This window comes from Neoarius graeffei, chromosome 22, assembly GCF_027579695.1.
Source record: "Neoarius graeffei isolate fNeoGra1 chromosome 22, fNeoGra1.pri, whole genome shotgun sequence".
Lineage (NCBI taxonomy): Eukaryota > Metazoa > Chordata > Actinopteri > Siluriformes > Ariidae > Neoarius > Neoarius graeffei.
This window is the reverse complement of record NC_083590.1, coordinates 52,763,190-52,777,686: the sequence shown is the minus strand read 5'-3', so window position 1 is coordinate 52,777,686 and position 14,497 is coordinate 52,763,190. Positions and strand designations below refer to the sequence as shown.

Here is a 14,497-nt window from a genome sequence, read left to right as displayed (position 1 = left end):
AGTTCATTGAGAAGATACGTTATCGATCAACATGCTGTCCAAATGCATTCGCGCCATATTTGTTTACCTTGAATGAGTGTTATGAGCAGGATTCTGATTCTGATCTTGATGCAGGCTATGAGAGCTTTGATGAGCAGGATGAGGAAACTAACAACCGTCTGCTTGAGAAATTCAGAAATGAACTTTGATGTGTTCAATGATAAACTGATACAAAAAATATCATCAGTAACTGACCGTTTCAATGTGCTGGAAGCAGAGCATTTTTTAAAGATTTTCCAGTAGGAGACCAACTGGTCTGGGCAATACAATCACAGGCCCCAGAGTCCATGCGGCTGCACCGCTGCGGCATATTCTGTGATGCAAATTACCGCATTACGAATCCTTGTTTCAGCCAGCATAATATCAACACAGTTAATGCAGTGCCAAGTTACCATAACTTCATCATAAGTATGGTAAAATGCTAAAATTACACTGAGTTTAAGTTATTGTTTCATCAACTTTCATAATATTATGTATTTTAAGAAACAGTGAAAAATAAGAAATAAGAAAATCTTCAATTTTATTGCTCAATGTGAAACATAGTATCAAATAACTGTATATTTAGTCTATAATTTGGAAATTGGAACAGTCTTGACAACCCAACTTCAATATTTCTTAAACATTCCAATCCAAAGAAAACAGTCTTATGAATTTGGACCAGCAATTCAAGCATCTCCCATAATCCCATTACAGTTTTACCTTTCAGCATCAATCTAACATAACTTGGTTTAAAATTTGGTCTCCTAGCGAAGCTGGTTTGGCATTGACTAGGAGACCAAATCTGGCCACTGGGAGACCATTTGGTCTCCCAGTAACTATGTTAAAAAATGCTCTGGCTGGAAAGGACATTGTCGAATAGGACATTGTGGAATAAATAATAGTCCTTGATTTTCTTGCTTGTTTTCATTCATTTTACACAAAGCTAAAATTGTCTGACAAGGTCTGAAAATGTCTGACATAGATCTGCCCAATGTCAGACAGTATGACTGATGTTAAGGAAAGTTTTTCGGGAACACTGGCTGTTGGTGTGAAAGCACCCTTATGGGCCTTTTCAAGTTGGGCTGAGCCGTGTGGTGCTGAGTTGGGCTGAGCCGTGCGGTGCTGAGTTGGGCTGAGTCGAGCTGAGTGGGGCTGTTGGAGTTGCATTTCGACTACAACCGCGCTGAACCGTGCTGGCTGGAAGTGGGTGGACACATTGGGTGGAGTTAGCGAAAGTGGGTGGACGTCACGTGATGTCGTTAGGCGGCGCAAACAGTGACATCAGTGACCTTTTAAGCGGTAGTCTCACAACCCGGATAGTAAACAATAAACTGGCTTGCCTTTCCTCGCTTGGGTTGGTCTTCCATCTTCTAGTTTTCTGAACAACTTCTTCTTCTTTGTCGTAATTCTTCTTCCGGGTTTACGGTGTTTACAGATCCCAGCGTGCTCGTGGGGTGTGTGTGGGCATGTGAGGACACTCCTCCTCACCAATCAGTGCACAGGGGAGTGTCTCCTCACGCCCCTAGCCCCACTTGGCTCGGTTGAGCTCACTTCAGCCCTACTCCAATTATGGCCCTTTTCCACTACCCTTTTTCAGCTCACTACAGCTCACTTCAGCCCGACACGGCTCGCGTTTCGACTACCTCAGAGCAGCACGACTCACCTCGCTTCAGCCCTACTCAGCACCCAATACTCGCACGGTTTTGGAGTAGGGCTGAAGCGAGCCAAACTGAGCCGAGTGGGGCTAGGGGCGTGAGGAGACACTCCCCTGTGCACTGATTGGTGAGGAGGAGTGTCCTCACATGCCCACACACGCCCCGCGAGCACGCTGGGATCTGTAAACACTGTAAACCCGGAAGAAGAAGAATTACAAATTACGAGAATTTCTGAAGCCTTATGCGCCTCGCCTCATCTATACGCTCTTGCCAGTATCTGTTGGCGTTGTCGGTGACGACAAGCCACAGCACCAAGACCAGCAACACTAACAACTCCATGTTTATTGTTTACTATCCGGGTTGTGAGACTACCGCTTAAAAGATCACTGATGTCACTGTTTGCGCTGCTTAACGACATCACGTGACGTCCACCCACTTTCGCTAACTCCACCCAATGTGTCCACCCACTTCCAGCCAGCACGGTTCAGCGCGGTTGTAGTCGAAATGCAACTCCAACAGCCCCGCTCAGCCCGACTCAGCCGCGTTGGTAGTGGAAAAGCGGCATTAGAGTCAGGTTGGGGTAAGGGTCCTCCACACTGAAACTCCACTCCAGTCCAGGTGGTGGCGGTAACGCGTCTAGTAGCTGCTTCTCCAACCGCAAGAAAACACTGGAGAAGACAAAGCCGCTGCTCGGCTGAACAGTTTTAGCCCCTCGGTGTATAAAAATAAAAGCACGTTATTGTGTCTGGCTCTGAGGATTTAAAACCCTGGGGTAAGTTAAACCGTAGCTGCGTGGCCGAATCCCAAACACATCTCCGCTGTGTATATTCCATGAGGCAGGGCGGATTTTATTCCCGTTTCAGGGGGCGGATTTGTGGTGCACCGTTTGGATAGTGACCTTAAGTAAAAACATAATTCGCATGATAACCATTCTGAAGTGGCAGCTATCTGGAGATATTGGGTATATTACATTTTGCTTTAATGATCCTGTATGGAAACGAGGCTGGAGTTATAGTTTGTTTATCCTAATACGATAAATCGCGGTATTGATCCGCGGTAGCAGACACATGAATTTCCGTTGTGCGATTAATTGTATCGGATGAAGAAAGGTTTGGTTCACGAAGCGGGCAGAGTGCTCCAGCCGTGGTGCCTCTCTTCAGCATCCCAGCGGCAGACTTTTCACTGCAGTCCCCCAGGATTCCGCGGGCCTTTTCTGTGATTGTTGCGGCTAAAATGTCTGATGTTGCGGGGTTTTCTCCAAAAAATTACGATGAAAGTTGCGGTGTTTAGGTTTTTGTTGTGATTACATTGCGGGAGGAAGTGAAAGTTGCGAGAAATTGTTGCGATTTTCTCTTTTTGTGATTAAAATTGAGTGATATATGTTAAATATTAAGTTATTACTGAAAAACTATTGATTAAAAAAACAGACACTGAGAAATGGTCCTATAAACAACTTTACCAATATAAAAGATTACCAGGACTACAAAAATGCAGAAAAATAGGCTTTACTTATCCAAATGCACCTGTTGGTTCAAAAGTTAAAGTGCAGAGAACCTCACAGCACAACATGAAGTTCCCTTAAAGCAGAGCTTTTCAAAGTGTGGGAAAGTCAGACCCCCCCCCCCCCCCCCCATAGCAAATAAACAACAGCACCCCCCCCCCCCCCCACACACACACACACACAATTTTTGTTGTTGCTGTACTCAATGTTCCATTCGTATTTTTTAAAAAATGGTTGTTGTACACATTATTTTTTTTTTACACCTTTTAAACATCTATGCCTTTTTTAAACATCTTGTTTTTCACATTTTAAACATCTGTGCTTTTTTTTTAAAAACATTGTTTTACACATTTTAAACATCTGTGCTTTTTAAAACTTTTTTTCACATTTTAAACATCTGTGCTTTTTTTAAAAAACATTTTTTTCACATTTTAAACATCTGTGCTTTTTTTAAAAAACATTTTTTTCACATTTTAAACATCTGTGCTTTTTTTTTTTTTTAAAAAACATCGTTTTACACATTTTAAACATCTGCTCTTTTAAAAACTTTTTTTTACACATTTTAAACATGTGCTTTTTTAAAACATCTTTTGTACACATTTTAAACATCTGTGCTTTTTAAAACTTTTTTTTACACATTTTAAACATGTGCTTTTTTAAAACATCTTTTGTACACATTTTAAACATCTGTGCTTTTTAAAACTTTTTTTTACACATTTTAAACATGTGCTTTTTTAAAACATCTTTTGTACACATTTTAAACATCTGTGCTTTTTAAAACTTTTTTTTACACATTTTAAACATGTGCTTTTTTAAAACATCTTTTGTACACATTTTAAACATCTGTGCTTTTTAAAACTTTTTTTTACACATTTTAAACATGTGCTTTTTTAAAACATCTTTTGTACACATTTTAAACATCTGTGCTTTTTAAAACATCTTGTTTTACACATTTTAAACATCTGTGCTTTTTTTTAAAACATCTTGTTTTACACATTTTAAACATCTGCTTTTTTTAAAACCTCTTTTTTTTTACACATTTTAAACGTGTTTTTTTTAAACATATTTTTTTTACACATTTTAAACATCTACTTTTCTTAAAACATCTTGTTTTACCCATTTTAAACATCTGTGCTTTTTTAAAACATCTTTTGTACACATTTTAAACATCTGTGCTTTTTTTTAAAAAACATTGTTTTACACATTTTAAACATCTGCTCTTTTAAAAACATCTTGTTTTACACATTTTAAACATCTGTGCTTTTTAAAACTTTTTACACATTTTAAACGTGCTTTTTTTTAAAACATCTTTTGTACACATTTTAAACATCTGTGCTTTTTAAAATTGTTTTTTACACATTTTAAACATCTGTGCTTTTTTTTAAAAAAACATCGTTTTACACATTAAACATCTGCTTTTTTAAAAGCATCTTGTTTTACACATTTTAAACATCTGTGCTTTTTTTAAAACATCTTTTTATACACATTTTAAACATCTACTTTTCTTAAAACATCTTGTTTTACACATTTTAAACATCTGTGCTTTTTTTAAAACATCTTTTTTTACACATTTTAAACATCTGTTTTTAAAACATTTTTTTTACACATTTTAAACATCTACTTTTCTTAAAACATCTTGTTTTACACATTTTAAACATCTGTGCTTTTTAAAACATCTTGTTTTACACATTTTAAACATCTGTGCTTTTTTAAAAACATCTTTTGTACACATTTTAAACATCTGTGCTTTTTTAAAAAACATCTTGTTTTACACATTTTAAACATCTGTGCTTTTTAAAACTTTTTTTTTTCACATTTTAAACATCTGCTTTTTTAAAAACATCTTTTACACATTTTAAACATCTGTGCTTTTTAAAACTTTTTTTTTTACACATTTTAAACATCTGTGCTTTTTTTAAACATCTTTTTTTTACACATTTTAAACATCTGTGGTTTTTTTAAAACATATTTTTTACACATTTTAAACATCTACTTTTCTTAAAACATCTTTTTTTTACACATTTTAAACATCTGTGCTTTTTTAAAACATCTTTTGTACACATTTTAAACATCTGCTTTTTTAAAACATCTTGTTTTACACGTTTTAAACATCTGCGCTTTTTTAAAACTTCTATTTTTTTACACATTTTAAACATCTGCTTTTTTAAAACATCTTGTTTTACACATTTTAAACATCTGTGCTTTTCTAAAAGCTCTTTTTTTTACACATTTTAAACATCTGTGCTTTTTTTAAACATCTTGTTTTACACATTTTAAACATCTCAGAGCATCGTTAGCTAGCACCTCTTGGCAGACAACACACTGTGGCAGTGGAGCATCTTCAGATCCAGTCCATGAAAATCCAAACTTTAAATAATCGTGCTCATACTTCCTTCGTTTTTTGCTTGGCCCAGACTCTGTCTCCTCACTCACTGTAGCTTTAGGTACTAAAAGTCGATCCATTTTGTCTCTGGTAAAGGCTAGCTGAAGTTCGCTAAATGTCCACAATAGTAATTTATTCTGGTTTATTTTTCCTCACGTTGCGCTCCCCCTGAAGAACTCTGGCGCCCCCTAGGGGAGGTGCGCCCCACTCTTTGAAAAGCCCTGCTTTAAAATATAATATAAATGCCTCAGCTTTCATGTAAGAAAAAAAAACAACTATTAATACTAGTACCGTGTGCAGGCAGTCTCTCCTGAAGACTAAATTAAACAATAATTATAAACTAATAAAATAAATGCCTCAGGCTTCATAGAAGAAAAAAAACAATTTGAACAGAATCTCACAGTATGATGCTGAAGCTGCCTAAACAATGGAAAATAAAATACCATTTTGGCAAAAAATGTTGGCATCCATTAATTTCTTGTATTAAGTAAAAAAATAATGTAAAGTGCACACAGTCCTTCACTGTAAACATAACACACTTTCAGTAACAGAATTTAAGCCTATATAAACACTGACTCGCACATGCTGCTTCTCTTGAACGTATACACAGAAGTAAGGCGGAAGGTAGTTTGTCGATGTCACCTCAAGACGACGCCAACGATTGGTCAAATTTGCGGGAAAGTTGCGGTGATTGGATATAATTGCAACACTGCCCTGAATTTGCGGGGATTGGTTGAATTTGCGTTGAAGTTGCAAATCGCAACATCGCGAAATCTTGGAGGGTCTGTCATTTGTGTGCACTTCATTTAATTTGTACCCATTCCATGCAGGAGGTGTGCACTAGAGCCCTGCACTCCCGCGGGAGTCTCGCGGGACCCGCCGCAAAGCAGTGCGGCGCGGGACAAATTTTGAAAGCTCATTGCGGGCGCGGGCGGGACCGGAAGTGCACATATGTGGCGCGGGCGGGAGCGGTGATAAGCTGCAGTCCCGCTAACTAAAAATGTGTTTGAAATAAAATGCATAAATTACTAATTTATGTCTATCGTATATAATTTGTGCTGGATATTTTATTTAGCATTAATAAAAACTTTTTAAGATACCTAAATTTGCAGAGAGAGTCAGATTGAGTGAGGAATAGCATCTTAAATTTGCCATTGATCACCCTAACGGGAAATCCTTTGATCACTTTAATGACTCGCAGTTCACATCCAGCTAGCAAGAGAACCATGAGTGAAGTGATTTACGGCTTATGTTAGTCTACAACTTTAGTCAGAGAGACATGTTACACAGTGACGGTAGGCTTGACTCAATGCTATCCCAGAAATCCTTCCTGTAATATGCAAATTTGGCTGTCCAATCAGAGGTGGCCAAATTTGCATATTACAGGAAGGATTTCTGGGATAGCGTTGAGTCAAGCCTACCGTCACTGTGTAACATGTCTCTCTGACTAAAGTTGTAGACTAACTCAAGCTATAAATCAATTCACTTCTCTTACTAGCTCTGCTTTACAATAGAAAAAAAAAACCCACCACCATTGCTACAAAGCAAGCCCATTCACTTTTTTATGCTGATCAGAGAATTGCAATGGTTTCTCGTATGATAAAAATATGTGATTCGTGATTAAATATTTTAATTGTTTGACAGCACTAATTATTATTATTGTTGTTATTAAAGACAGTACATGCTGAATTCCGAAACAAGGTAAATAATAACATGAGCTGTAGATATTTATGCTGAAATCCATTCAGAGTAGGGGGTGGGGCACCATCACGCTGTGTCAAGACAAGAACTTTCCTGAGAAATAATGCGAACGTCTGCATCATGCGGGATTTGCGGGCGGGAGCGGGACTGAAAATCATAATTTTTTTGTGGGCGCGGGCGTGAGCGGGACTGAAAATCATAATTCTTTGCGGGCGCGGACGGGAGTGGGACTGCACAATGCGGGCGCGGGCGGGAGCGGGACTGAAAAATCCGACCCGCGCAGACCTCTAGTGTGCACAGGATAGATTTTTGTAATCCTTGATTGGAGACCGTGCAATGTTAGACTAGGTACAACTTGTATTATACCGTAAATTCCGGACTACAGGGCGCACCTGATTAAAAGCCGCATGCTCAAATTTAAGAAAGAAAATCAATTTTGTAATTGTACAAGCCACACCGGATTTTCAGGCGCAGGCTCCTTCAAATTCACGTTCATTTCTTAGATTTAAAAAAATAAAAACACTGTTATTCTTCTTAAGCATTGTTGAGATATTTACCCAGAAAGATATTACAGGTGAGATTTTTAAAAACCTTTTTATTTAATCCGCTTAGCAACATAAACAAATGAATTACATACCTACGTATTGTACATGTTTTTTATAACGGTGCCTGTAACGTGGCTACTCCGAAATATAGCATACGTTTGTATCGAAACACATAACTACGTTGTATGCTATAGGTTGCTGTTGTTTTTTTACTCAACAGTGCATAAACAGTATTCCTGATTCTTCTAATAACTTTTAACTTAATAACTTAACTTATAACATATTAACAAACTTATAATTTATAACATATACCACATACCGCATCCTAGGCCTACCAGAAAAAGTCACTCATCGCTCTCTTTCTCCTCCGCACTAAAACCATCAAAGTCCTCTAATTCAGTGTCCGAATTAAACAGCCCCAGGATCTCATCACTCACAGTCTCATCGCTCTCTTTCTCCTCCGCACTAAAACCATCAAAGTCCTCTTTGTCCGAATTAAACAGCCCCAGGATCTCATCACTCACAGTCTCCTCGCTTTCGATGTCACTTGAGTGTACGCCATCTTCATCGCGCAGCAGCCCAGCCTTTCTAAACCCGTTGGTGATGGTTGATATTTTGACACGGCTCCACGCATTTAGGATCCACTGGCAGACTTGAGTGAAAGATGCTCTTCGCATGCGTCCTGTTTTTGTAAAAGATTTCTTGCCGCTTGTCATCCAAGTCTCCCACTCTTCGCGCAGTGCCACTTTAAATGCCCGGTTAACGCTGATGTCCAGTGGCTGTAGATACTTAGCGGTACCCCCAGGAATCACAGCTGGAGTTGAATTTGTGCTCTTGATGGCAGCTTTCACAGGATCTGTTACATGGGCTCTCATGCTGTCCATAACTAGCAATGCTTTTTTTCTGCGAAAAAAGCCTCCTGGTCGCTTTGAGTAGCACTCTCTGAGCCACTCCTTCATTAGGCTCTCCGTCATCCAACCTTTCTCATTGACTTTCACCACAATTCCCTTTGGGAATTTTTCTTTTGGCATTGTCAGCCGCTTAAAAATGACCATGGGTGGAAGCTTTAGTCCTGATGCTGCGCAGCTCAGAACACAGGTAAAATGTGTCCTCTCGTGGCCGCTTGTTTTTAGTGTGACGGAGGAGTCACCTTTTTTATTTACAGTCCGAGTGAGAGGCAGGTCGAATGTCAGAGGTACTTCATCCATATTTATGATTTCATCTGGCCCGATGGTATTCTCCGCTATCTTTGTTTGAGTGAATGTGCGGAATGCAGCAAGTTTCTCCTCATAGTCGGGAGGGAGCTGCTGGCACAAAGTCGTGCGTGCCCTAACTCAGGGCTCGAAATTAACTTTTTTTCTTTGTGTCCCCCAGTGGTCCCGAATTCTGTGTTGTATTGTCCCGAATGGAAGCAATAGTGTCCCCATTTTTTTCCTCTCTGAAATAACCAGTGGTTAATATTATCATATGAAGTTACTATTATATTTGTAACTATGCGATTTTGAACCCTTTATATCATTTTTACAATAAGTCACAAGACACAAGCGACACGTCCTATACATCATCTACTTCAAAATTACAGTTATTGCATTTTCAGTTTATTAAACTTTGGTGATCTCACTGTATGAATAGATACCCGTTTATTTAAAGGGGCCAACTAGCTCATTCAGAAAATGTTTCAACTCCCTACATCTGCAGTACACTTTTTAGTTGAAAATAAGACCCCTTTTACGTTCATTTCATCTACTTATACCTTGAATATCTGTTGGCACTTATAAGGCCAACTTATAATTTTCACCATTACCGTTATCCATTTTTATGAACTTTCCGTTATCCATTTTTATGAACTTTCCGTTATCCATTTTATGAACTTTCGCTGCCGAAACGTGGGTGCAAATGTTAGCAACATCAGCATAGTGCCAGGTCCGAGCCGAGTTGTGCTGCTGACTGACTAAACTTTCTGAACTAGAAAGACACCAAGAAAACTCACTTATTCTGTTGAACGGTATCTTCCGTCAATATCATCCACATCATTCCTGTTGTATTTTATAACGTGTCTAACAGTGTTCATTAAGTTCATTCAGTTGCTAGCGTTGCCTGCAGACCAGGCGATGACACTTTGGATCCTGAAGGTCCCGGAGACGTTATGTCTGGGCTTTCAGTTTCTTCCCCGCGGTCGGTCCGCTTCAACCACTTCAGCATTTTTGTTCTGGCAAGAGTCGGCGCAGCGTGTGCGGTAGCAATTCCATTCCAAGTCCATATAATGCGGACACCGGCCGAAGATTCTAGAACAGAATGCGCTGCTCTGTAGCCTACGGATGCAGGTGCATCGAAAGTGTAGCTACTATGTATTTTTCGCTGTTAACGTTTTAAAATTAAAATTGACAAATTAGGTGAATGTCTACGTATGTGTTACGGCTTTGTAAATAATATTAATGTAGAACTTTTTTTTCTAGATCTATTTTTTTCCATTGTCCCGGGATTGTCCCAGATATGATAATTTTGTGTCCCGATGACATTTTTTATGGTCCCCGGGACATCGGGACACCGTTAGTTTCGAGCGCTGCCCTAACTGACAGGCTTTTCCTTCTCATAAATCTAAAACACCACGATGGCCCACCTTTAAAATCTTCTATTTTCATCTCGGTCGCGATTGATTTAGCCTTCAGTCTGATTTGTACAGTGGAAACACCGCGGCCGCCTGCTCTCTGTGTGTTAACCCAGTCCTCCATAAAGTTTTCAAGCTCAGGCCATCTGCTATGGTTACCTCTGAAAGCTTTGGTCGTCTTTTTGCATTGGCTCAGTTCTTCTTGCTGGCGCCTCCACCTTCTCACCATCGATTCATTTATGCCAAGATTACGGGCGGCAGCTCGATTTCCTTCTTTAACTGCCAGAGATATCGCTTTTAGCTTAAAAGCTGCATCATAAGCTTTTCTTCTAGCATTTTCCATGTTGATGAGGGTCAGTACAAATGACTGATACAAATGACTGTTGCTGGGGAAAATGTTTTTCCCGCCAAAAAAAAAAAAAAAAGCCGCACCATAGTATAAGCCGCAGTGTTTAAAGTGTAGCGAAAAAGTAGCGGCTTATAGTCCGGAATTTACGGTATGTAGACTGTGACTTTATTTAGTATGAGAGCATGTCTGTGAATTCCATGTTGTGAAATCTTACTTTCAACCCTGGCGAAAAAAAAGTACTTTATTGTATTTAAAGTATATTCATATTTTCAATAGTATATTGAAAATGTACTTACACAAATTGTACTTTTTGTAAATATATACAGTAAAAAGTATACTAACATCACGCTTTCACGCTAACACTTTTAACTAGGGCTGTGCCGATAGACGATGCCATCGTCCATCGACGATGGTGGTCATCCATCACGATGGAGAGCCACCATCGTGATACCACGCCCCCTCCTGTCATAAACATGCATACTATATCATCTGGGCCTATTTAACCAAAAAGTTAGTTTTTTGTTAGTTTTGTTTAATATATAAATATATTATATAACATATATATAAATACATAATTATATAAATCATTATAAAGTAATATCCTATTACCGCTTGTTCACGTAGGCTATGGTGCAGGGACGTGCTAGTGAACATAACATGTAGTTACACAAACAGACAGTATGCTACTAATAATAAATTTCGACTTCATTTTTTAGCCTACACTATACTTTTAATGTAAAATTTGTCATGTTGTTCAAACAAATAGCCACTATTAACGACTTCAGTCGGGAAATATTGCACCTTATCAAACAGCAGTGAAGCGCAGACTTCGGCAGAAGTCAAATAACTTTAATCTGGTAAATAGGCCTACTTTCAGACACAAAATGGTCCACTCTAAGCCATAATGTCAAACCAAATGGAAGAATGAAGGTGATTCTGATAAATGTAAAGACAGTAAAAAAAAAAAACAATATTAAATCATGATTTTAAAAGCTGGTGCAATAATTCAAACACTAATAAATTGGAAAAATTAGCGCGTTCAAGTGCGCACTAAAGGCCGAAACGCATCTTCAATTGATATGGTGTAAATAAACAATGAGTAATAGCTTAAGTGTAGTTTCTTCTCATAGTTTGAATACTAGTCTTTCATTGTTAGAGCAGATTAATATCTTGCCGTGATCAGTGAGTGCTCGGGGAGGTTCATTTCCACCTGCGCTTTGCGCAGCTCATTTCTCCGAAGCCAGCTGTGCGCAAACGCAGTGTTGACTGCTCGGCAAACTCCAAACGCTCGGTCTGTACTGGCCCTCTGTTGCGCAAGCGAGTTGGTTATGGCCAGGTTCAAATTGTGCCCAAAACAACTTAACCACGGCCATTTCAATTGCCTGATGGCTGTGACAATAATCGCCCCGTTGTTATGCAGGCGATCTTTTTCTCCTCTATTTTCCATTCGGCAAGTGTCTCGCGCAATGTGTCTTCTAAATTGTCCGCTGAATGTGTCTCTGGCATGAAACTCGTCTGCAGGCATTTGGACTGCATTGCCCACTCTCGGTCCACATAATGTACGGTAGCTGACATATAGGGCATCATGTTGCAGCTGGACCACATATCCGTTATCAAGGCCAAATATTCCACATCACCTAGCGCTTTTTTTTTCCTTTACGTGCCAAAGCCTCGGATGAGTATCTAATACTTTTAATAATAATAATAATAATAAATTTAATAACGTGGTATTAAAATCCCCCCCGACCACGATATCATCATCCATCACGATGTTTGCACTGTAAACATCGTCGATGCCAATTAAGGGGACATCGCACAGCCCTACTTTTAACACACTTTAAAATTATACTATATTACACTTTTTATAGTAATATATTATACTAAAATATACTTTAAGTGAAAGTTATGTGTAATTTCTAAAGTGTACTAATTTTTAAGGTACTTATAATACAAAGTACTAATTAAGCGCATATTAGTACATATACTTAAAGTATACAAAATATACTTTAAGTTGTTCCACTTTAGCACATAAAAGTACACTAAATACACTTCAAGTTGCACTTTTCTACAATTTAATTACAATTAAAATATATTTAGTACAAAATTAGTTGTTCCAAAATAGCATGCCTCAAGTTAACTAATCATAAACACACTTGAAGTATATTGATGATTAGTGTGGCTTCAAGTACACAAAAGTATGCTCAATTTTAGTACACTTAGCACATTTATTTTTCACCAGGGAAGGTTGGGAACAGAGCCTGTGTGAATGGGATATTTGCGATTCTGAACTTCATCTTTACTGAGCATATGGATTTTCTAGTGAATAAATAGCATTTCAAATTGATTATTTATTCAAACTTATTCATTATTGACCATAAGTGTACAGCTATACTCATTCATGTACAGTGGGGCAAAAAAGTATTTAGTCAGCCACCAATTGTGCAAGTTCTCCCACTTAAAAAGATGAGAGAGGCCTGTAATTTTCATCATAGGTACACTTCAACTATGAGAGACAGAATGGGGGGAAAGAATCCAGGAAATCACATTGTAGGATTTTTAATAAATTAATTGGTAAATTCCTCGGTAAAATAAGTATTTGGTCACCAACAAACAAGCAAGATTTCTGGCTCTCACAGACCTGTAACAACTTCTTTAACAGGCTGCTCTGTCCTCCACTCGTTACCTGTATTAATGGCACCTGTTTGAACTCATCCATATAAAAGACACCTGTCCACAACCTCAAACAGTCACACTCCAAACTCCACTATGGCCAAGACCAAAGAGCTGTCAAAGGACACCAGAAACAAAATTGTAGTCCTGCACCAGGCTGGGAAGACTGAATCTGCAATAGGTAAGCAGCTTGGTGTGAAGAAAATCAACTGTGGGAGCAATTATTAGAAAATGGAAGACATACAAGACCACTGATAATCTCCCTCGATCTGGGGCTCCACGCAAGATCTCACCCCGTGGGGTCAAAATGATCACAAGAACAGTGAGCAAAAATCCCAGGATCACAAGGGGGGACCTAGTGAATGACCTGCAGAGAGCTCGGACCAAAGTAACAAAGGCTACCATCAGTAACACACTACGCCGCCAGGGACTCAAATCCTGCAGTGCCAGATGTGTTCCCCTGCTTAAGCCAGTACATGTCCAGGCCCGTCTGAAGTTTGCTAGAGAGCATTTGGATGATCCAGAAGAGGATTGGGAGAATGTCATATGGTCAGATGAAACCAAAATAGAACTTTGTGGTAAAAACTCAACTTGTCGTGTTTGGAGGAGAAAGAATGCTGAGTTGCATCCAAAGAACACCATACCTACTGTGAAGCATGGGGGTGGAAACATCATGCTTTGGGGCTGTTTTTCTGCAAAGGGACCAGGACGACTGATCCATGTAAAGGAAAGAATGAATGGGGCCATGTATCGTGAGATTTTGAGTGAAAACCTCCTTCCATCAGCAAGGGCATTGAAGATGAAACGTGGCTGGGTCTTTCAGCATGACAATGATCCCAAACACGCCGCCCGGGCAATGAAGGAGTGGCTTCATAAGAAGCATTTCAAGGTCCTGGAGTGGCCTAGCCAGTCTCCAGATCTCAACCCCATAGAAAATCTTTGGAGGGAGTTGAAAGTCCGTGTTGCCCAGCGACAGCCCCAAAACATCACTGCTCTAGAGGAGATCTGCATGGAGGAATGGGCCAAAATACCAGCAACAGTGTGTGAAAACCTTGTGAAGACTTACA

At 39.1% G+C, this 14,497-nt stretch overlaps 1 protein-coding gene across 7 annotated transcripts in view; it reads left to right on the top strand.

Moving 5' to 3' along the window:
- LOC132870936 (gastrula zinc finger protein XlCGF26.1-like) overlaps window positions 1-14,497 on the top strand; it is a 148,276-nt gene that overhangs the window by 8,598 nt on the left and 125,181 nt on the right. For 4 of the 7 annotated variants that reach the window (XM_060904954.1, XM_060904956.1, XM_060904955.1 and 1 more), the window contains exon 1: window positions 2,341-2,445. The exons of the other annotated variants lie outside the window; for them this stretch is intronic. The gene's annotated coding sequence lies outside the window, so the exon portion shown is untranslated. Of the gene's footprint in view, window positions 1-2,340; window positions 2,446-14,497 lie in introns of those variants that run through there. 7 annotated transcript variants of the gene reach the window in all.